This window comes from Pan troglodytes, chromosome 1 (assembly GCF_028858775.2).
Source record: "Pan troglodytes isolate AG18354 chromosome 1, NHGRI_mPanTro3-v2.0_pri, whole genome shotgun sequence".
Taxonomy (NCBI): Eukaryota; Metazoa; Chordata; class Mammalia; order Primates; family Hominidae; genus Pan; species Pan troglodytes.
The window spans coordinates 112,851,360-112,875,350 of NC_072398.2; the positions used below are offsets into that span (position 1 = coordinate 112,851,360).

At 43.8% G+C, this 23,991-nt stretch overlaps 1 protein-coding gene across 2 annotated transcripts in view; it reads left to right on the forward strand.

The window, feature by feature from the left end:
- Positions 1 to 17,789: 17,789 nt before the first annotated feature.
- Positions 17,790 to 23,991, forward strand: part of VANGL1 (VANGL planar cell polarity protein 1) — a 53,521-nt gene continuing 47,319 nt past the window's right edge. Inside the window, exon 1 of one of the 2 annotated variants that reach the window (XM_016925042.4) lies at positions 17,790 to 18,010. The gene's annotated coding sequence lies outside the window, so the exon portion shown is untranslated. Of the gene's footprint in view, positions 18,011 to 18,388; positions 18,632 to 23,991 lie in introns of those variants that run through there. The other variant, XM_016925047.4, reaches the window with a different exon arrangement.

Consider the following 23,991-nt stretch of genomic DNA (forward strand, 5'->3'; position numbering starts at 1 on the left):
TCTTGGGTTTGTTTTACGTCTTTCATTTCTCTACTTATCATGTTTAATCTTTCACCTAAGTTTCTGAATATATGAGATACAACTTAAGATGACCATTTTGATGTTGTTTTTCTGCTTCTATCATCTATGTCCGTTTTGTGAGTTTCAGTTGATATATTGTCCTCCCTGTTATGGCTCACTTTCTCCTGTATACTTCTTTATATGTTTGGTAATTTTTACAGGATCTCAGTCATTGTAAATTTGCTTTATTGGGTGACAGATATTTGTGCATTTCATAAATATCCTTGAACTTTGTTCTGTAATACAGAGTTATTAGAAAGAGTTTGACACTTTCAGGTCTTGCTTCTAAGCTTTGTTTGGCACAACCTGAGCAATGTTTCAACTAGGGGGCTTTTTGTCCCACTACTGAGGGAATACCTTTCTGATTACACTACCCAGTGCTCCACAAACTGAGGTTTTTCAGCCTGGCTGGTCATAACAGGCACTATTTACATTCCTGTGTGAGTTCTAGGTACTGTTCCCTCTTATCCATTCAGAGGATTCTCTCCTCACACATCTGCACTCAACAGGACTCAGCTGAATGCTTGAGGGGATTCGCTGTGGATTTCCAGGGTTTTCTCTCTCTGCAGCCCTCTCATCTCTGTTACTCTGTCCTGCAAACTCTAGTCTCCTTGGCCTCCCTGAGATCCTAGGCCTCCCTCTTCAAGGCAAGGAGATCAATAGTCTCCGCTTGGGTTTCCTCTCCCTCTACAACCTAAAAATTCCCTCTAGACAGCAAGCTGTGACAACTGTAGGGAATACCTAATTTGTTTTCAGTCTCTCAGGAATCATGGTCTTCTGTTACCTGATGTCCAATTTCTTGAATCCTGTTGTTTCCTATATTTTGTCCTAATTCATAGTTATTTCAGGTAGGAGAATAAATCTGGCCCTGTTAGTCTATTGTGGCCCTCATGTTTTTTTAAAAAAACATTTAAAACAAAGTACATGTTTGAAGACTGTATTGTTAAACTTAAAAATATAAAAATATTAAGATCCAAACTTAAAAACATTTGTAATCAAAATTAAGAACTTTGTTTTATTCTGTAACTTACAATTTATTTGTCTTTCATATTTTCACCTGGGAGGGGAGGAAACAAATAATGCTGCAGAGGAATTTTTTTTTTTTTAAGAAAAGGATAGCTAGAAAAGTGGTGGTGAGGATTGGACAGTGATCATTAATTAGGGAAAGAAAGAGGAATAAAGAAACAACAAAAAGAAATCTGCTGGGCAGGGTGGCTCACGCTTGTAATCCCAGCACTTTGGGAGGCCAAGGAGGGTGGATCACCTGAGGTCAGGAATTTGAGACCAGCCTGGCCAACACAGTAAAACCCCATCTCTACTAAAAATACAAAAAATTAACTGGATGTGTTGGTGGGCACCTGTAATCCCAGCTACTCAGGAGGCTGAGGCAGGAGAATCACTTGAACCTGGGATGTGGAGGTTGCAGTGAGCCAAGAACATGCCACTGCACTCCAGCCTTGGCAACAAGAGCAAAACTGCATCTCAAAAACAAACCAAAATAAAAAAAGAAAGAAAAGAAGAAAGAAATCTGATGGGCACGGTGGCACATACCTATAGTCATAGCTACTTGAGAGGCTGGCGGGGAGAAGTTTGAGCCAACCTGGGCAACATAGCAAGACCCCATCTCTTTCAAACAAAAAAAGAAAGAAAGAAAAGAAAAAAGAGATTTGTCTTAGTTATCTACAAATAGTGTGGTAGGAAAGTCCTGAGCTGCGAACCAGAAGACCTGAGTTTAGCCTGTCTTGTGACATTGGTAAAGTTATTTAACCTACTTGATTTTGGAAATTACCATTAAATAAGTAATAGATAAAAAATGACTATTACAATGCCTGACACATTGTAAAAACACAATAAATATTAATTGCTTCTGTCTGTTCATTTATATAGTTCACAAATCAGCAAAGATTGAATACAAACCCTTTTTTAAAATGTAGGTTTTATGGGGGGCATGGTGGCTCATGCCTGCAATCCTAACACTTAGGGAGGCCAAGGGGGGTGGATCACCTAAGGTCAAGAGTTTGAAACCAGCCTGGCCAACTTGGTGAAACCCCGTGTCTATTAAAAATACAAAAATTAGCTGGGTGTGGTGGTGCATCCCTGTAATCCCAGCTACTTGGGAGGCTGAGGGCAGAAGAATTGCTTGAACCTGAGACGCAGAGGTTGCAGTAAGCCGAGATCACGCCACTGCACTCCAGCCTGGGCAACACAGCGAGACTCATCTTAAAAAAAAAAAAAAAAGTAGGTTTTATTATACTGGGGTATGGTGAGGCCAACAGATCAGGAGACAATTGCCATTGAAAAGATAGTTGGTTCCTCATAGTTCCTAAGGGGAGAATGCATGCCATGCTGTGCAAGGCCACACAGGGACGCACCACAGTCGGCCAAGAGGCAGACAGAGCAGGCAGGAAACATGGGCAAGAGCTTTTATTGTGGTCCCTATGGGAAGAAACAGGCCAAGCAGGGTAAGCAGGCTTAGGATTGGCTAGTTTAAATAACATCAGCAGGCTCTGGGGTGTGAGGACTGTCTCTATTTTTCTGGTATCTGACCCTGGAGTGATTTGGGCAGGGGGATAATGGCCCAGTATCTGACCCCTGCAAGAGCTCAGTAAAGGAGTTGGTTGGGGTACAGGGTCTGGATTGATTCGTTTGCACACAAAAAGGATGCTTATGGGTGAGCCTTTACTATCACTAGGAACTAACTAACCCTGGGAAGCAGGCCTCCAGATGTCAAAGCATCAGAAATCCAGAAAATAAATAGGCATGATTAATACAAAGTCTGACTGCTAAGATGGGTTAACGGTGTTGTCCTACCATGCCCAGACCTAGCCCTCCTCTCTGCAGCTCCCATGGAGACCACTTGTAACTCAGAAGGGAGGGCAGGGCGGACTACTTGCAGACCAGGAGCCAAGGCCTTCCTTGCATGCCTGCGTTTCCTCCACAGCCAGAAAGAGTCTCAGCCTGGGCCAGAAGCTCTGGAGGCTGGTTCACCCTGGGGAAATAATGCCACCTGGTGTCAGTCCAAATAATTAGTTCAACACTGTATGTGGTGTGTTATTCAAGTGTTTCTCATAAATAGTTTAATGAATTGCTGATGATGATGCCACAGATGAAATAAACAACACTAGAGAAGAAACTTCTGGGTCTTCAGAAGGTGGTATTAGCCTGGTGCAGCTCTGCCCATGACTGGCCCTGAGTGTGATCCTTTGCACTGCCCCGGCAAGTGGAATCATCTGGGGAGCACCCAGCAGCCCTAAGGCCACATGCACGGACTGGTGTCTTTATCAGACTCTCTCTCTGCTTGACTTGTATCCTTTTCAATGACAACAAGGCTGCCAAAGTGAGGGGTTGGCTGTAGTCTTGGCAGGATCTCACTTTTGCGACCTGAGATCTCTATCTGACATTGGGTCCCTCCCAACCCCCAAGGTAACACTAGCCACTGGGCCTGGGAGTGGGCCTGCCTGCCAGGGCCTGCAGAGAAGCCTGGCGGGACACCAGTGACTGGCGCGCCTGGGAGTTAGTACACTTGGTCCACAGACCATGACTGCTTGCTTAGGCTCCTGTGGGCCAGTGGCTTTCCACAGAACAAGCTTGTTTCCTGTTTGTATACTACACTCTCAAATCCAGGCAAGGCTATTTAGTAGAAAATCCCACCATTCAACTGCTTTTTTAAGTTTGCTCTTGGACATCCTACCCTCGCCTGAAACTCAATCCATCAAAGATAAAAATTCTTAGACACAGAAGAGCTGTTAGAGACTGCTATGTCTAGGGCCCCTGCAAGGAACCAATTAGGTCCCTTGGCAATTTTCTCAATTCGAAGGGCCCATTCAAACTGTTTGCAAAAATTTGGGAAATGTGCGGTTTTTCGGTAGTTTCCATCCCATTGGCAATCAAATTCTCAAAGGGCCCTGAGAAGCCATCAGATACATGTCTTCTCCCAGCTGGCTCTATTTCTTGGCTGACTGTATCTCCTGGCCCCCCTGATTCTGGCAGAGCTTTTTGCCTCCTACCTCATGGCAAATACTGAGGCACCTTTGACCTCCTGCACTCACCGGTGGTCTCACCTCTGTCTGCACCTGTACAAGGCTAGTCTTTCCACCTGTGCTCTCCATCACACATCTTCTTTGTCCCACAAGTTACCCCTTCTTAAATTTTGAACCCGTCTGGTTGCTTCTCCCTGGTCTATACAAAGGTTTCAGTGTTTCTCATGTCAAAACAAAACAACAGCCCCTGCCACACTCCCTATCTTATCTCTGCTTCACACGGTCTGTATTCCTCTACCCACTTCTTGTTCTTTTCTCTACTGCATTGCCAGCTATATGTAATCTCTGAAACCTTTAGTCACTATCACTAGCCTATCTTCCCCTGAGTTCTAAATCTATACTGTTAGAAAGCAGTATTGCTTATGGATCAAAAATGAGGAATCTATGTTCAGCCAGTCTGGGTTCAAAGCCTGCCCCACCAGTTAGCAGCTGTTGATCTCAAGCAAGTTAACATTTCTGTGCTTGAGTTTTTCTCTTTGTAAAATCCACCTACATCATCAGTTGTAGTGAGGAATAAATAAGACATAAAATGCTTAGCACAGTGCCTGACACATAACGAATGATCAGTAATGTGAACTATTATTCTTTGCACCTGCACATCCTACAGGTCCCTTACATTCAACATGCCTAGAATTAAACTAACCTTTTCTCCTTGAGCTTCTTCCTCTGCCTGGTTCCCCATTTGTGATTGAGCTTTGCCTGTGAAGGCTGCATTAACTAAGGGCTATTGGCCTCTCTGGGCTTCCTATGGTCTCACCAGCCTCCCATTTGGTCTCCCTGCCTTTACTTTTCCCACCCACCAAACCACTCTCCACACTGCAGTCAAGATTGGCTCATCTTATTCCTCTCCGTAAAAACCCAGTGGCTCCCCATTGTCCATCAGATACAATCTGAACCTTTTTTTTTTTTTTTTGGAGACAGTGTTTTACTCTGTTGCCCAGGCTGGAGTGCAGTGGCACAATCATAGCTCACTCTCACTGTAACCCCAAACTGTTGGGCTCAAGCAATCCTGCCACCTCAGCCTCCCATGTAGCTGGGACTATAGGCATGAGCCACAACACCCAGCTAATTTTTTTTTTAATTTCTGTAGAAACAGAGCCTATGTTGCTCAGACTGGTCTCAAACTCCTGGGTTCAAGTGATCCTCCTGCCTTAGCCCCCCAAAGTGCTGGGATTATCGATGTGAGCCACTGCGACTGGCCAAAATCTAAACTTCTAAGCCTGCCATGCAGGGCCCTCTGAGCTTTGGCGCTGCTCCTGTTCCAGGCCCATCCCCACTCTCTCCCCCGTATCCCAGCCTGCTTCCTCTCTTATGCTCCCATGATGCCAAACTGCCAACAGGCGCCCCACAGAGCTGTCCTGCTTCAACACTCTGTACCTGCCTCTCCTTCCCCTGAAACACCCCCACATTCAGCACCTTGTTTCTTCAGACCTGTGAAGTCCATTAGCATGAAAGTCACAAATGTGCCTTCCTGGATCTACTCTGTCACACTTCTGTGCCTTGGCCCAAAATGCTCTCTCCCCCTTGAACTGCCAAATACACCCTTTTCCTTCTGGTTCCAGAGTTACAACCAGGTGAAGCCATGCCACTTTTGCAGATTTAGCTAGTCCTTCTCTCTGTGCTCCCATGGTGCTCCCATCCTGCCTCTGGTCTCTGTCAGGGCACTGGCACTATCAGCACTATGGTATTTGATGGGAAGACTTTGTTTATGTAGCAGTCTTGCCCTGGAGCACCTGAGCTCCTCCAGGAGAGTGCTGTATGCACCCTCACCCCACTTCTCCATGTCCTTTCCTGCTTTATTTTCTCCTTAGCACTCATTACCATTGGACATACTACACATGATGCTCATTTGTGCATCTCTCCCCACTAAAATATGAACTCTCTGAGTACAGAAGCTTTAGTCTGTTTTAATATATCCCCAGAGACTGGAATAGTAACTGGTACACAGTGAGTGTTCAATAAATGTTTGTTGAATTAATTGTTGAATCACTGATCAATGTTATATTACCTAATTTTATATCTCTAGTAGCTAACATATTGCCTAGCACATAGTAGATACCAGAAGAAGATATCATAAAAGTCAGGCACTGTGGCATGCACTTATAGTCCTAGAGGCTAAGGTGGGAAGATTGCTTGAGATCACGAATTTGAGTCCAGCCTGGGCAATATAGTAAGACTGTTTCTAAAAAATAAACTTAAATAAAAATGAAATTTTAAAACACTTGGAAAGAACATTTCAGGTTTATCTGTGGTGCCTGAGCACGTACTCTTAAGCAAAAAAAAAAATCCAAACATCAGTGTTGGATTCCAGGTTCTCTACCTTCTAATCCTGGCCACTCAATTTTGAATCCTCTTTGTCTCAGCATAAGCCTTTATCTTGACCCTGACTGCCCTGCTCCCTGCCCTTGAGTAAATACCAGGCATTGCTCTTCCTCTCTCTGGCCCACACTCCAAACAGAAACACTGTTGAACCATTCTTCAACATGTACATACTGAGCACCTGGGATCCAGCCACTGTCCTCCACCTATGCCTATTCCATTTCTCTTTCCTCAAGGTGAGGACAAATTGACCCTCCCTTGGGAAGCTTTCCCTAACTATCCAGGCCTGTGTGACTCTCTCACTGGGCACTAATGAACCATACTGTAGCACCTCATCACTGGCATTATTAACCAGCAGACATAAAATAAGCATATGTAGATTTTACAGAAAATGGCCCTTTAAAGAATTGGCACTTTTTAACATTTCAAACATTTTGGATGGAAATTTTTCTGATATTTATTTTACATCTTCTCTGTCTTCTCAAATAGAGTACTGTATACAGAAGGGCCATCTCACCTTTTACAACGAAGGCACTGTGCATCCCTAGCCATTATTCTGTGATGTGCAGTGTGTCAGGAGCAAAAGAGAAGGGCATGAGCTCTGGAATTAAACAATCCTCATAGTGATCCTCTTTGCAGTCCCTGGGGTCTTCCTGAGGTCACTGCCTGACTCTTTTTGATGTGTTGCTAATCTACAGTGAATCAGATAGTAAAGTTTATTAGAATTGTTAGTAAACCAAGTGTAAACAGTATCTAAGTGGGGTATGAGGGAGTCACTTGTTTATCAACTCTCTCTACTTTAAGGCATAGACTTTGCACAGTCTATATTGTGGATCAGAGGCCTTTCTCACTTAACTCCTGTTATTTGGGGTTTATTCATAATTCTTGAGGTTGGTTAAGTAACTTCTTAAAAAAGTGTGATTTAATGCATTTAGCATTTTATGTATTATCTTCTGTTAACAACCTTTATATGCATATATAAAAACTCTGTAATTAGATTGTTCTCTGGTTAAATTATTAACTTCCCAGGGCAAAAAGTATTTTATAGTCATTTACTCATGTGCTAAGTATTTTAGAAAGCAACTACTATGTGAAAAGATCTGTGATAGAAAAAAGATAAATAAGACATGGTATTTACACATTATTGAGGAGATAAGACACAAATAACCATACAAAGCAATAAGGTAAATGTAAAAAATTCAGAGTGCTATGGCAATTCAAATAGAAGAAACTTCTGGTTGGGAGACCTGTGAAAGGCTTCATGAAACAGGTGGCATTTGAGTTGGGTCTTCGTGAACAGGAAAAATTTCAGTGGGTAGCTGAGAAGGAAAAACAAACTCAGTTCTTCCTATGTACTCTCACAACATGGAATGCTTCTCTGACCACAAGTGTAAGGGATTTTCCCACAGACCAAGCAAGCAAGCAATTCTGCAGGAGATACCACCTGGGTATCCTCTAATTCAAATTGATTCTGACACTATGGACTTGAAGAGTGTCAAGACCCACAGGCTGAGGGCTCAGCCTCCAAGAATGCCCTCACTTCGGCCAGTTGCAAGTCCAGGACTCTGGAACTTATGGCCAACTGGCTATAAATCAGGGTTCCCACAACCCCCTCATCAGATTCGATTAATTTGTTACAGTGGATCATAGAACTCAGGGAAACACTTATGTTGATGATAAAGGATATCTGAAATAATACAAATCAACAGTCAGATGAAGAGACACACAGCAGGAGGTCCGGAAGGGTGGCACCCAGGAGCTTCCATCTTGGTGGAATTGGGCTCTGCCACCCTCTAGACACATGGATATGTTCTTCTTCACTGTCCTAGAAGCCTCCATGTGTTTGCCTATCTGGTAGTTACCCAAACCCAGTCCTTTGGGGTTTTTACGGAAGCTTCATCACAGAGGCATGATTGATTAAATCATTGGCCACTGTGATCAGCTTAACCTTCACCCCCCTCTCCTCTCAGCTGGTATCTGCTGCAGAATTGATTGCTAGCTTGGTGTGTGGAGAAATATTCCTACAGCGGGGTCTGAAAAGCATTCTGTATTGTGAGAGTACAATAGGAAGAAACTAAGTTTATTTTTTCTTCTCAGCTACCCACTAAAATTTTTCCTATCCACCAAGCCCCAGTTGAAAAGCCACCAGTTGCACGAAGACTTCTGCAGGTCTCCCAAACAGAAAACAGTTTCTCCTATTTGAATTCCCACAGCACTCAATCTGAATGCTCACCTTGTTGCTTCCTATTGGTTATTTGCATCCTATCTCCTCAATAATGTATAAATACCACAGGCAGAACCCTTCAACCCTGTGACTACAGAATTGGTTTCCCCGACAACCAGTATCTCTCCCCCAATGCTACAAAGTGTTATCTAGGGACTTCCCAAAAATTGCCTCATTAACATAAGCTCAGGTGTGGGTGAAAAGCATTTGTTATAAATAACAAAAGACTGTCTTTCACCTTTATCACTCTGAAACTGTTTCCAGAGCTGCTTCAGGAATCAAGGACAAAAAGTCAAATACTTGAACAAAAGATATCCTTACTGCTCTAGTCACTTAGGAAATAAGAATCTCACAGGAGATGTGAGCCAGGAACCACCATGGATGAAAACCAAAACATATACATCATCATATCACTGCAGCATACCAAGATTTGGGAAAGCTGTGAGAATGAGAAGGGAGAAATATTTGTATGCATTTGTGGAACACAGAGTCTTGAGATCATCCAGTGCATAGTACCCCACTTCCCACATTGAATTTGCAGCAAATATATTAGTGAAACAAAGAAATGGCATGTGGCACCCACAATATTAATTTTATTACTAATTAAGGATAAGCTGGAGCACTCAACTTTGGGCAAAAGCCAAATGAGGCTGAACCACTTGGTAACAGTAACCTTGAGCTAGAGCAGGCCTCCATCATTCAGTTCCTGAGAAGTTTTCCAATGCTTACCTTTTCAGCTTGAACACTTAAGATCACTGGAGAAAAATGGACAGTAAATGGCATTTTTAAAAAATTATGCTTCAAGTTCTGGGATACATGTGCAGAACGTGCAGGTTTGTTACATAGGTATACATGTGCCATACTGGTTTTCTGCACCCATCAACCCGTCATCTACATTAGGTATTTCTCCTAATGCTATGCCACCCCTAGTCCTCCAACCCACCGACAGGCCCTGGTGTGTGATGTTCCCCTCCCTGTGTCCATGTGTTCTCATTGTTCAACTCCCACTTATGAGTGAGAACATGCAGTGTTTGGTTTTCCATTCCTGTGTTAGTTTGCCAAGAATGATGGTTTCCAGCTTCATCCATGACCCTGCAAAAGACATAACTCTTCCTTTTTATGGCTGCATAGTATTCCATGGTGTATATGTGCCACATTTTCTTTATCCAGTCTATCATTGATGGACATTTGGGTGGTTCCAAGTCTTTGCTCTTGTGAACAGTGCTGCAATAAACACACATGTGCATATGTCTTTATAGTAGCATGATTTATAATCCTTCGGGTATATACCCAGTAATGGGATGGCTGGGTCAAATGGTATTTCTGGTTCTAGATCCTTGAGGAATCGCCACACTGTCTTCCACATGGTTGAACTAATTTACACTCAGACCAACAGTGTAAAAGCATTCCTATTTCTCCACATCCTATCCAGCATCTCTTGTTTCCTGACTTTTTAATGATCGCCATTCTAACTGGCATGAGATGGTATCTCATTGTGGTTTTGATTTGCATTTCTCTAATGACCAGTGATGATGAGCTTTTTTTTTATATGTTTGTTGGCTGCATAAATGTCATCTTTTGAGAAGTGTCTGTTCATATCCTTTGCCCACTTTTTGATGGGATTTTTTTTTCTTGTAAATTTGTTTAAGTTCCTTGTAAATTCGGGATATTAGCCCTTTGTCAGATGGATAGATTGCAAAAATTTTCTCCCATTCTGTAGGTTGCCTTTTCACTCTGATGGTAGTTTCTTTCGCTGTGCAGAAGCTCTTTAGTTTAATCAGATCCCATTTGTGAATTTTGGCTTTTGTTGCCATTGCTTTTGGTATTTTAGTCATGGAGTCTTTCCCATGCCTATGTCCTGAATGGTATTGCCTAGGTTTTCTTCTATGATTTTTATGGTTTTAGGTCTTACGTTTAAATCTTTAATCCACCTTGAGTTAATTTTTGTATAAGGTGTAAGGAAGGGGTCCAGTTTCAGTTTTCTGCATATGGCTAGCCAGTTTTCCCAACATCATTTATTAAATAGTGAATCCTTTCCCCATTGCTTGTTTTTGTCAGGTTTGTCAAAGATCAGAGGGTTGTACATGTGTGGTGTTATTTCTGAGGCCTCTGTTCTGTTCCATTGGTCTATATATCTGTTTTGGTACTAGTACCATGCTGTTTTGGTTACTGTAGGTAGCTTTGTAGTATAGTTTGAAGTCAGGTAGCATGATGCCTCCAGCTTTTTGCTTAGGATTTTCTTGGCTATATGGGCTCTTTTTTGGTTCCATGTGAAACTTAAAGTAGTTCTTTCTAATTCTGTGAAGAAAGTCAATGGTAGCTTGATGGGGATAGCATTAAATCTACAAATTACTTTGGGCAGTATGGCCATTTTCACAATATTGATTCTTCTTATCCATGAGCATGAATGTTTTTACATTTGTTTGTATTCTCTCTTATTTCCTTGAGCAGTGGTTTATACTTCTCCTTGAAAAGGTTCTACACATCCCTTGTAAGTTGTATTCTTAGGTATTTATTCTCTTTGTAGCAACTGTGAATGGGAGTTCACTCATGGTTTGGCTCTCGGTTTTTCTGTTTTTGGCGTATAGGAATGCTTGTGATTTTTGCACATTGATTTTGTATCCTGAGACTTTGCTGAAGTTGCTTATCAGTTTAAGGAGATTTTGGGCTGAGACGATGGGGTTTTCTAAATATACAATCATGTCATCTGCAAACAGAGACAATTTGACTTCCTCTCTTCCTATTTGAATACCCTTTATTTCTTTCTCTTGCCTAATTGTCCTGGCCAGAACTTCCAATACTATGTTGAATAGGAGTAGTGAGAGAGAACATCCTTGTCTTGTGCCAGTTTTCAAAGGGAATGCTTCCAGCTTTTGCCCATTCAGTATGATATTGGCTGTGGGTTTGTCATAAATAGCTCTTATTATTTTGAGATATGTTCCATCAATACCTAGTTTATTGAGAGTTTTTAGCATAAAGGGGTGTTGAATTTTATCAAAGGCCTTTTCTGCATCTATTGAGATAATCATGTGGTTTTTGTCATTGGTTCTGTTTATGTGATGGATTATGTTTATAGATTTGCATATGTTGAACCAGCCTTGCATTCCAGGGATAAAGCCAACTGGATCATGGTGGATAAGCTTTTCCATGTGCTGCTGGATTTGGTTTGCCAGTAATTTATTGAAGATTTTCGCATTGCTGTTCATCAGGGATATTGGCCTGAAATTTTCTTTTTTTGTTGTGTTTCTGCCATGTTTTGGTATCAGGATGATGCCAGCCTCATAAAATGAGTTAGGGAGGAGTCCCTCTTTTTCTATTGTTTGGAATAGTTTCAGAAGGAATGATACCAGCTCCTCTTTGTACCTCTGGTAGAATTTGGCTGTGAATACATCTAGTCCCAGGCTTTTTTTAGTTGGTAGGCTATTAATTACTGCCTTAATTTCAGAACTTGTTATTGATCTATTCAGGGATTCAAATTCTTCCTGGTTTAGTCTTGGGAGCATGTATGTGTCAAGGAATTTGCCCATTTCTTCTAGATTTTCTAGTTTATTTGTGTAGAGGTGTTTACAGTATTCTCTGATGGTAGTTTGTATGTCTGTGGGATCAGTGATGATATCCCCTTTATCATTTATTATTGTGTCTAGTTGATTCTTCTCTATTTTCTTCCTTATTAGTCTGGCTAGCAGTCTATCTATTTTGTTAATCTTTTCAAAAAAAAAACAGCTCTTGGTTTAATTGATTTTTGAAGGGTTTTTCATGTCTCTATCTCCTTCAGTTCTGCTCTGATCTTAGTTATTTCTTGCCTTCTGCTAGCTTTTGAATTTGTTTGCTTGCTTCTTTAGTTCCTTTAACTGTGATGTTAGGGTATCAATTTTAGATCTTTCCTGCTTTCTCCTTTGGGCATTTAGTGCTAAAAATTTTCCTCTAAACTCTGTGTCCCAGAGATTCTGGTACCTTTTGTCTTTGTTCTCATTGGTTTCAAATAACTTATTTATTTCTGCCTTAATTTCATTATTTACCCAGTAGTCATTCAGGAGCAGGTTGTTCAGTTTCCATGTAGTTGTGCAGTTTTGAGTGAGTTTCTTAATCCTGAGTTCTAATTTGATTGTACTGTGGTCTGAGAAACTGTTATGATTTCCATTCTTTTGCATTTGCTGAGGAGTGTTTTACTTCCAATTATGTGGTCAGTTTTATAGTAAGTGTGATGTGGTGCTGAGAAGAATGTATATTCTGTTGATTTGGGGTGGAAAGTTCTATAGATGTCTATTAGGTCTGCTTGGTCCAAAGCTGAGTTCAAGTCCTGAATATCCTTGTTAATTTTCTGTCTCATTGATTTGTCTAATATTGACAGTGGGGTGTTAAAGTCTCCCACTATTATTGTGTGGGAGTCTAACTCTCTTTGTAGGTCTCTAAGAACTTGCTTTATGAATCTGGGTGCCCCTGTATTGGGTGCATATATATTTAAGATAGTTAGCCCTTCTTGTTGCATTGATCCCTTTGTCATCATGTAATACCCTTCTTTGTCTTTTTTGATCTTTGTTGGTTTAAAGTCTGTTTTATCAGAGACTAGGATTGCAATTCTGCTTTTTTTTTGTTTTCCATTTGCTTGGTAAATATTCCTCCATCCCTTTATTTTGAGCCTATGTGTGTCTTTGCACATGAGATTGGTCTCCTGAATACAGCACACCAATGGGTCTTGACTCTTTATCCAATTTGCCAGTCTGTGTCTTTTAATTGGGGCATTTAGCCCATTTACATTTAAGGTTAATATTGTTCTGTGTGAATTTGATCATGTTATTATGATGCTAGCTGGCTATTTTGCCCATTAGTTGATGCAGTTTCTTCATAGTGTCAATGGTCTTTACAATTTGGTATGTTTTTGCAGTGGCTGGGTACTGGTTTTTCCTTTCCATATTTAGTGGTTCCTTCAGGAGCTCTTGTAAGGTAGGCCTGTTGGTGACAAAATAGCTCAGGATTTGCTTGTCTGTAAAGGATTTTATTTCTCCTTAGCTTACGAAGCTTAGTTTGGCTGGATATGAAATTCTGGTTTGAAAATTCTTTTCTTTAAGTGTGTTGAATATTGGCATCCACTCTCTTCTGGCTTGTAGCAGTTCTGCAGAGAGATCCACTGTTAGTCTGATGGGCTTTCCTTTGTGGGTAACCCAACCTTTCTCTCTGGCTGCCCTTAACATTTTTTTCCTTCATTCCAACCTTGGTGAATCTGATGATTATGTGTCTTGGGGTTGCTCTTCTTGAGGAGTATCTTTGTGGTGTTCCCTGAATTTCCTGAATTTGAATGTTGGCCTGTCTTGCTAAGTTGGGGAAGTTCTCCTGGATAATATCCTGAAAAGTGTTTTCCAACTTGGTTCCATTCTCCCCGTCACTTTCAGGTACAACAATCAAACGTAGGTTTGGTCTTTTCACATAGTCCCATATTTCTTGGAGGCTTTGTTCATTCCCTTTCATTCTTTTTCTCTAATCTTGTTTTCACACTTTATTTCATTAAGTTGATCTTCAATCTCTGATATCCTTTCTTCCACTTGATTGATTCAGCTATTGATACTTGTGTATGCTTCACGAATTTCTCATGCTGTGTTTTTCAGCTCCATCAGTCATTTATTTTCTTCTCTAAACTGGTTATTCTAGTTAGCAATTCCTATAACCTTTTTTCAAGGTTCTTAACTTCCTCTTATTGGGTTAGAACATGCTCCTTTAGCTTGGAGGAGTTTGTTATTACCCACCTTCTGAAGCCTACTTCTGTCAGTTTGTCAGACTCATTCTCCATTCCAGTTTTGTTCCCTTGATGGTGAGGAATTGTGATCCTTTGAAGGAGAAGAGGTGCTCCGGTTTTTGGAATTTTCAGCCTTTTTGTGCTGGTTTTTCCTCATCTTTGTGGATTTATCTACCTTTGGTCTTTGATGTTGGTGACCTTGGGATAAGGTTTTTGTGTGGACGTCTTTTTTGTTGATATTGATGCTATTCGTTTCTGTTCGTTAGTTTTCCTTTTAATAGTCAGGCCCCTCTGCTTCAGGTCTTTTGGACTTTGCTGGCGGTCCATTCCAAACCGTGTTTGCTCGCGTATCACCAGCAGAGGCTGCAGAACAGCAAAGAACAGCCTGTTCCTTCCTCTGGAAGCTTTGTCCCAGAGGGGCACCTGCCAGATGCCAGTCAGAGCTCTCCTGTATGAAGTGTCTGTCGACCACTGCTGGGAGGTGTCTCCCAGTCAGGAGGCACAGGGGTCAGGGACCCACTTCAGGAACCATTCTGTCCCTTAGCAGAGCTCGAATGCTGTGCTGGGAGATCTGCTGTTCTCTTCAGAGCCGGCAGGCAAGAACGTTTAAGTCTGCTGAAGCTGCACCCACAGCTGCCCCTTTCCCCAGGTGCTCTATCCCAGGGAGATGGGAGTTTTATCTACAAGCCCCTCACTGGATCTGCTGCCTTTCTCTGAGATATGCCCTGCCCAGAGTGGAGGAATCTAGAGAGAAAGTCTGGCTACAGTGGCTTTGTGGAGCTGCAGTGGGCTCTGCTCGGTTCAAACTTCCCAGTGGCTTTCTTTACACTGTCAGGGGAAAATCATCTACTCAAGCCTCAGTAATGGCAGATGCCCCTCCCCTCAACAAGCTCCAGCATCCCAGGTCGACTTCAGACTGCTGTGCTGGCAGCAAGAATTTCAAGCCAGTGGATCTTAGCTTGTTGGGCTCCATGGGGGTGGAATCCCCTGAGCTAGACCACTTGGCTTCCTGGCTTCAGCCCCCATTCCAGGGGAGTGAGCAGTTCCGTCTCACTGGCATTCCAGGAGCCACTGAGGTATGAAAAAAACCTTCTGCAGCTATCTCAGTGTCTGCCCAAATGGCCGCCCAGTTTTGTGCTTGAAACCCAGGGCTCTGGTGGCATAGGCACCCAAGGGACTTTCCTGGTCTGTTGTTTGTGAAGACCATGGGAAAAGCATAGTATCTGGGCTGTAATGTACTGTTCCTCACAGCACAGTCCCTCATGGTTTCCCTTGGCTAGGGGAGGGAGTTCCCCAATCCCTTGCACTCCCCGGGTGAGGTGACGCCCCACCCTGCTTCAGCTCGCCCTCTGTGGGCTGCACCCACTGTCTAACCAGTCCCAATGAGATAAGCTGGGTACCTCAGTCGGAAATGCAGAAATCACCTGCCTTCTGCATTGATCTTGCTGGGAGCTGCATACTGGAGCTGTTCCTATTCAGCCATCTTGCCCAGGTCCCCCGGCATTTTTTTTTTTTTTTTTTAATTGAGATGGAGTCTCGTTTTGCCCAGGCTGGAGTGCAGTGGCATGATATCGGCTCACTGCAACATCTGCCTCCTAGGTTCAAGCAATTCTCCTGCCTCAGCCTCCTGAGTAGCTGGGATTACAGGTGCCTGCCACCACGCCTGGCTAATTTTTTTATTTTTAGTAGAGATGGGGTTTCGCCATGTTGGCCAGGCTGGTCTTGAACGCATGACCCCAAGTGATCTGCCCATCTCAGCCTCCCAAAGTGTTGGGATTACAAGCGTGAGCCACCAAGCCTGGCCTCTACATGGCATTTAAAGGTGAATTTATTATTTTAAAATAGGTTATTTGCAACTACCCCTCTTTCCCACAAAACATCATCTGGTAAGGTGGCTAGACATAAGAACCTAAGTGAATTAGAATTACTTCCTGAAAACTCATTGAAGATCTCTGTGTTAATTGGAGCTATTCAGGTACATGACTAGAATTGGAAATCCCTGGCCTGTTTGAACTTTGAAAGTTCTACATTTTAGAGATGAGAGAGACATGTTTTTATAATGTTCTACATTTCTGAACCTGAGTGCTGATTTGGGTGAATAGACCATTGGCTTTACCCATAGGAACCTGGCTGCCTGAGTCAGCAACATCTGCTCTCTGGAGCCTACTGGGAGGCTGGGGGTGGGGGAGGAAGATGGTCTAGGCCACTGAGTGGGGCAGCAGAGCCTGGGGACTAGGAGTGGTGAAAATCAGCCACATTGAACATATGGGTGTCTTCTCAAGGAAATGTGACATATGCGAGAGAAAATGGAGTCTAGAAGGGATGAGGAAGAGGTGATCAGGGGAGTGAGGGGTTCTTGGAGCCAAGGTTCCCTGATTAAGGCTAGTCAGGGTGGGCCTGCATTTCCCCACCCCAAATGCCCGCAATACTCCTGTAGACAACTCTTAGGAAATTCAGCACTTCATTATACACTGCTTCCACTGGAAAATCCTGCCACGTAAGCAGCTTTGGGTCCAAGCTAGATTGGAGATGATCAGTAAGGAACCCTAATGCTACCAACACAAGACAACTAAGAAAAGTGCAAATATTCATGAAAATCGTTGCCAACTGTTTTGTAATCCTCACCACAATCCTGCAAGGTTGACAGCAGCATCCTCACCACTTTTCAGACAGGTAAACAAAGGCTCAGAAAGGAAACAGTACCTGGTTGGAATCAGCACTGAAGCTTCAGCTACCTGCCTGCAGAGATGTGCTCATCTAGCAGTTTCTAGGAGACTAGGCTGGCGGCAGTGCCTGCTCTGATAAGGGAGGAGGAGGGGAGAGGCTTGCTGTGGTGGCTTGTAGGGTGTGTGTGTGTGTGTGTGTGTGTGTGTGTCTATTTGTGGGGTCATTTCCAGGGCTACATGTGAGTTTAAGTGTGTGTATATGGGTTGAGATATGGTGTATATGGATATTTGTCGGTCAGTTCTTGGAAAGTGTGTATATGAGTGTGTGTTGAGTGGGGTTGGGGGGTTAGTCCCTGAGCCGTGTGAATATGTGGATGGGGGCGCTCGTGAGGGCAAATGGGCTCGGATTTTGTGCATGATTGTGTGTGTGTGTGTGTGTGTGTGCTTGAGATTCCAAGTATGTGGGGGAGGGAGGGGGCGGTGTCGGAGATCAATCCCTGGGCCATGTGTTTATAGTGTGTGTGTCTGCCCAGAAGAGAGTGGGTTACTGGGCTGTGCACGTCTGTGTAGGGTGAGTGTGTGTATGAGGGTGAATGAGTGTGGGAGGTGTCATTCCCTGGTCCGTGTGTAAGAGTGTGACCGCGCACGCCTTCGTGTGTGTCCCGGGTGTGTGGGGTCGGGGCGGTGACGAGGTGAGGGGGACGCCGGCCGAGCCCCGCCCTCCGCTGCAGGTGGGCCGGCCCCGCGGCGGGGCCGGCAGCGCTAGCTGTTCTTGGCTCGCGGCCGCGCCGGGCTCGCAGGGCTGGGCTCGGGCTGCGGGGCGGCGCCGGGACAGGAAGCGGAAAGCAGCAGTGCAGCAGCGGCGGCGGCGGCGGGGCTCTGCCTCTCCAGGAGCCCAGCGCAGGCCGCAGAGCCGGGGCCGCTGTGAGCCGAGACCGCGGGCCGCGGAGCTCGGGCGGCCGGCGCGGAGGTGAGTCCCGCGAGAGGCCGAGCGCTGCGCGGCGGCGGCCCCCGGGGCAGACCGTTGGCTGGGAGACGCCCCCACCTCGGACCCCGCGTGCCCCTGCACCCTCCTCCCGCATTCGCCCCGCCGGACTTCGACCCCGGGTCGCCGGCTCCCGCCTCGGGCCGGGAGCTCCCTCCCCTCCTCCGGAGCGCTCCGGGTCGTGCTTCCTCTGACTCCACTCTTCTCCCCATGCGTTGCGCCCCTCCTGGCCCTGCCGTGCGATCTCCGCCGCACCCCACTCCTTGGGGTCCCGGGGTTCCCTGCTCACACCTCGGACGCCCCTTTCTCCCCGGGCTGGCCTTTGGAGTGCGCCCCTTCGGTGCGCGTGCCGGGGCGGCGGGCAGGCCGGCAGGGAGTGGCCGAGCGTTGGAGGCACCGGGCGGCTGCAGCAGCCGTGCAGGGCGGGAGCCGGGCGCGCACCGGGGTTCCCACCCCTGGCGGGGCTCGACCTGGGCACCGCCTGGCCCTTCGCCAGGAACCGGGACAGAGCTGGTCTGTGTGCACACCTCGCTCACAAAAAAATTGAGCCGGCCCTGGAGGCCTGGGGGGCGAGTCCAGTTGCGCCTCGGAGAGCGCAACAGGCAGGTAGGAGTTTACTTTCAAAAACGCCGGGGTGGAGCAGAGGCGCCCGGCGGGTCTCTGCCCAGGGTGTCCCGCTGGAGGAAATCTCACCGCGCCGGGGAAGCCTTCGCCACCGGCAGGACCTCATTTCCTTCTGCAGTCTTTGAACTGCCCCAAGCATCGCGCCTAGAGAAGTGTGAAGCTTTATAAAAATTTAAACGCGTCCGTGGTGGCGGCAGCAGTGGGGCGGAGCCGCGGCCTGGCTGCTGTGTGATGAGCGGATGAGACTTGGAGCAGAGAAATCTGTTGCTCAGTTTTCACTTCTCCAAACCAGGTCTAATGCCCACGCTGCGAAGGTGTTGTGAGCTCCCTTAGATTCTCCTTAGGAAGTGTTAGAGCGCCTTATGATGATGATTATGTAGATGGCCCATGCATTTTGTTAAAACTCTTGACCTGGCTTTGGTTAGAAATGAATGTATTCTTAGACACTTAGTCCAAAAGCTAACAAACTGTAAAAGAATCTGGCATTTTCACTAACATGTTTATAAATTTTACGGGGTTGCTGAAAAATATTATAACTTGTATCACCAGTCAACAATGCTAATTAGCATTCTCCCTTCAGTGGGTGGGTTGAGTACACAGCTCCCAGGCTCTGCAAGTGAGATGGCAGAAATTGTCTGAATACAGGGAGAGGTAATTAGCCATTTTCTGTAACCACTAATTATAGAGTTTTTAGGGTTGAATTAAATCAATGTGATATAGTTGGGGCTTTGATTTGTGGGAGGAAACTGTTTCTTTTTCCAGTTCAAAGAAATAACACGCTTCACCTATCCATGAGCATTAAACATTCCCAAACGTTGATGTCTCTCAATATAATTAGTGAAAACACTCAGTGTGGAATTTCACTATTAACAATGTTGGCAGTGAGGCTTGCTTGCAACTTAATTTGTAAGTAAAATGGGAGAAGAATTTTGAGAGTGATATATTTGTAAGGACTGCTTGCCAAGCAGTACATTTTTATTGTCTTATGTATTAAGCAACAGGACAAAACCATAAAGGAAATTTAAAGTTTCTTTACCAAGCAACAATTCCATGTCACCCTTTGTTTGAAGGATAAATGTGTTGAATGAAGAAGGCATTCTCCCCTTCATCATCCCCTTAACACACTTATATACACACACCGTGCTTGCTACCCTAGGCCTTATCAGCTATTTTGGTGGGATGGGCCCTTGTCACATTGTGTTTTAATTGGAGGTCTCCACATTGGGGCTGTGAGCTCATTAGGAGTTAGAATTATTTTAGATCCATTTCTTTTCTCCTGAGTGCCCCACGATGCTTGGAACACTGAACCTGTGAGTAGAAGTTGAAATTGCAAAATTCTTAGTGGGGTTATATGTGGTTTGGGACAATTTGTGATTGTTGCTTATACTCCTCTATATAAACAAACAATTCTAGTAATTGCTACAGTGCTGTCAATTTTCTGTAGCTAAGAACACAGGTTCTGGAGTTAGACTCTCAACGTTTAAGCCCTGGCTCCTGTGTCAGTCTGGTTTCCCTAACTAACATGATATTAATGTCTTATTTTTCTTAAACGCTTGTTATGCAGATTAAGTGAGATATTACATGTAAGTGACTTAAAACAGCATCTAACACATAGTAAACACTTGACAACTAGAAACTGTTAGACTATTACCATCATCTCTGTAAAATCAGCTAGCTGGTTAGGGTCTCGCTGTATAGGGCATGTAATTTGGGCATCATGCTATTCTATTTTCCTTTAGATGGAAAAGATTAGGTAGGCTTGTGATCGGACCATGTTTCTGTTAGCAATATTGGTTTGGTGTTAGCAGTATTGGTTTGATGTTAGCAGTATTGAAGTTTGATGCAAGGATACATGTGTGTGCTGTTGTCTCTAGCAGTGTCCTTCTGAATCCCAGTTACAGGACAACAGTGATCAGACTCCGTACCATCAGATTTACAGAGGAGGTAGTACTCATGAGATCTATTTTTCTGAAGTTTAAATATCTGGCAGGGAACAAGGGAGTCACTTGCAAGCAAATATACATCACATAACTCCAGACATGTTAACGATTCACACCTCTTCAGAAATCTGTACCCAGCTGCTGGAGGTGTTTCAGGGGTAATTAATGACTGGAGCCAAGAGAAGTTATTCTGGCAAGGTGAGTTGAAATCATTGGCGAAACAAGTAAAACAAAGTTGACATTTTCTTTCCTTGTAAATAATGACCCAGAATCATTCATTTATAAGCTGTTGTAATAAAAGAATCACTGGGTTTGTCACAAATGCCATAAGCCCAGCAGATCCTCACATCAGTGACCTGCATGATGTTTGGTGGTTTATAGGCCACAAGTTCAAAATGTTTTATAGATTTGCCCTGCATCTCTGCCCGCTCCTTTCCAGCCCATGCCCCTCCAAATAAACCCACTAAAACACACACGGTTTCCTCTGGTCTCTCTGACATTTGCTTCCAACCTGGGGATGGTAAATAGAGGCCTGTAAGAAACAGAATAGAAATCACTTGTTACTCAGCTATAGCTAATAGTAGCAGTTAAAGGTGGTAGCAGAGACCAGAAAAATGTGTATAAGTTCAGTGAAAATGATACAGAAGTTATATGCCATACAACCCCTTCAGTTCTTCCTAACTGAAGGAATTTTACTCTAGTGAATACTAGTAGTAGTTGACAGCTGTGAGTGCCTACCATGTGCTAGGCACTGTTCTAATAATTTTTATGAATTATCTCATTTAATACCTACCACAGATCTATAATATAAGTAAAATAAAATCTGTTGTTACAGTTAGGGAAACTGAGGCAGAGAGCAGTTAAGTAACTTGTTCTGAGGTCACACAGCTAAGTACTAGAGCCAGGATTTGAATGCTCTTCACCCACAATTTGGTCTCATTGCTACTCTCTAGAAGAATAGTTGACTCTAAACAAAATTATTTCAATTGTCACTTTCCCCTTGAGTGCCATTTAATTAAGAATGGGTACCCCTAAGAAGAATGTTAGCTTCAAGACATAATATAAATAATAATTAATAGCATAATCTCTGCAGAATTCTATGTAAAAATCAAATATTCAGAATAATATACACAGCATATATAAGCATGGTTGTACCAGATACCACTTTTCCTTGGAAATAGATCTACTCACTGAATAGGAAGCAAAATCTCTCTTTAAATTCAGTGCGTGTCTCTGTAACCCTTACAAAGTAACTTTCCAAACCAGAGCTCCCTTAATTACTTAATAGCTCTAGGCAGAGCTGTTGATGTTTTTATAATTTCCTTTTTGCGAAGGTTAGCTTATGTTTACCACGGTCATTATCATAACATATTATTTCCTTCATACGATTTGCTAAACACTGTGTTTTCATATTAAGTAGTAGGATTTTTATATGAGTGAACATGACTTTAGGAGAGAATTCTGTTTGAGGCTGCTTATCTTCATTTTGCTTTTGATAAAGGGTGGTGAACGAGGTTCTTTCTGACATTTTTGCCTAGGAAGTCCAGAATTTAGGACACTGCCACTTAGAAGCACTCTGTGCACCTATCTCCCATTGTTGACCTTGCCTGCATGCGATGTGGTTCAATGAGCCTGGCCCTGTCCTAATATTTGCCTCCAGCCCCTACCCAAGCAGTGCCAAGCAGTACACTCTTAAGGGGTGGGTGACCGGTGAGGCAAGATGCTCTTGGGCAGTGGCTGAAAGAGGCTGCTGCTGATTTTTACTCAGTGTGTCTGGCATACGAACTCTGCCCCTGAGTGGGACTGCCATGCGAGCCAGTAGTATAGCTTTTTTTTTTTTTTTTTTTTTTGATAGTTCTGGTATCACGCCTCTATCTAATATCTGCATCTTTTTTTTTTGCCACCTCTAAAACTAAGGATTTAAAATAAATAATTTCTAAAGTTTCTTCCACAATGAATCTATGGCCTCATGTCCTAAGATCTGCCACAAAACCCTTCATTCAGCAGACATTTATAGGGTACCCATAATGTCCTAGGAGCTGGAAAGACAGGCAGTCATGAAAGTGCCTCTGCCCTCATGGAGCTTACAGCCTGTAAAGAAACTAGACAATAAGTGATCACACAAACAAATGTATCACTGGAAGTTGGATAGAAAGGAAGAGTACAGGGTACTAGAGAAGAGCCTGACTGAGAATGAAGGATCAGGAAAGGCCTCTTGAAAGGAGCAGTATTTAAATTAAGGAGTGATGAGTAGGAATTTGGCAAAACAGGGCATGTAAAGGGTGAGTACCAACAGATATACTGGGCTCTGCCAAAGCCCTAAGACTCTACCTTAAAGGAGCTGGGGCTAGAGAAGGAGGAGGGAGCTAGAGCGCTGGGGAGGACTTTGCATACCAAATGAAAGATTTTTGTATTTTATTTAAAGTGCAGTGGGACACCACGGAAAGGTTTTAAACAGGAAAGTGACGTCTGCATTGTAATTTAAAAGGTCACTCTGGCTGCTGCCCAGCCTGGGCCAAACACAATATAAGTCATGTCAGGGGTCAGTATGATAGACAGTTCCAGGTTCTAGGAGCCATATTCCCACCTTTATATGACTGTCCTATTCATGCTGCTGTGACAGCCTATCAGTGTATTACCCTGGGAACCTGATTCCTTTTCATTGCTTTATTGTCTTTTCTGATAAGGGATTCCTTCTGACCTTATCATGAGTTTGGTTAATTTCTTGTGTATGCAAGGGAACTATCTCATAGATATATCATTGCAGTGATAAGCTTCAGGATATCCTTTTCCACTAAGTCTGTTGAAGTTCTTACCTTGGCTCAGACTCTTTTAAAATAAGTTCACTTCGGATTTTATTAGTTTGCCTCTTATTGCATTCTCTTAGTCCTCACTCAGATCTTGGATAGGATAAGAGTTGGTAACTATTAGAAACGGTATGACTTAGAAGGGGCCTGAGCTGTGTATAGGCTGGTGAGGACACCTGGAGGCTTTGTAGTGGTCTAGCCCTGTGTAGGTGGAGCCTGGAGGAAGTGGGTGGCTGTGAATCAGTAGAGTGAAGGGAGGATCAGAGAGGGTGTTGAAGGTGGCACAGGGTTAGATCCTTAGGATGAGGGTATTGCTTTAGCTGAGGAATTGGGAAGAACAGGACAGGATACTGGAGAGCACCTATGAGAGGGATGATGGTATTCCCAAGGGGAGCAAGAGGAATCTCAGTAGGAAATGTGCACTTGGGATTTAGTCTTTCAGTAAGTATTTGTTGGGTACCTGCTATGTTCAAAATATCCTGGGTGGAGGTAAGACGTAGTTGCTGTGTTCAAGGAGCTTCTGCCATAGGAAATCTGTGGATGGAGAAGACTGAGAAGAGTTTTGAATGTCAAGGGATAACGTGATAAGGGGAGA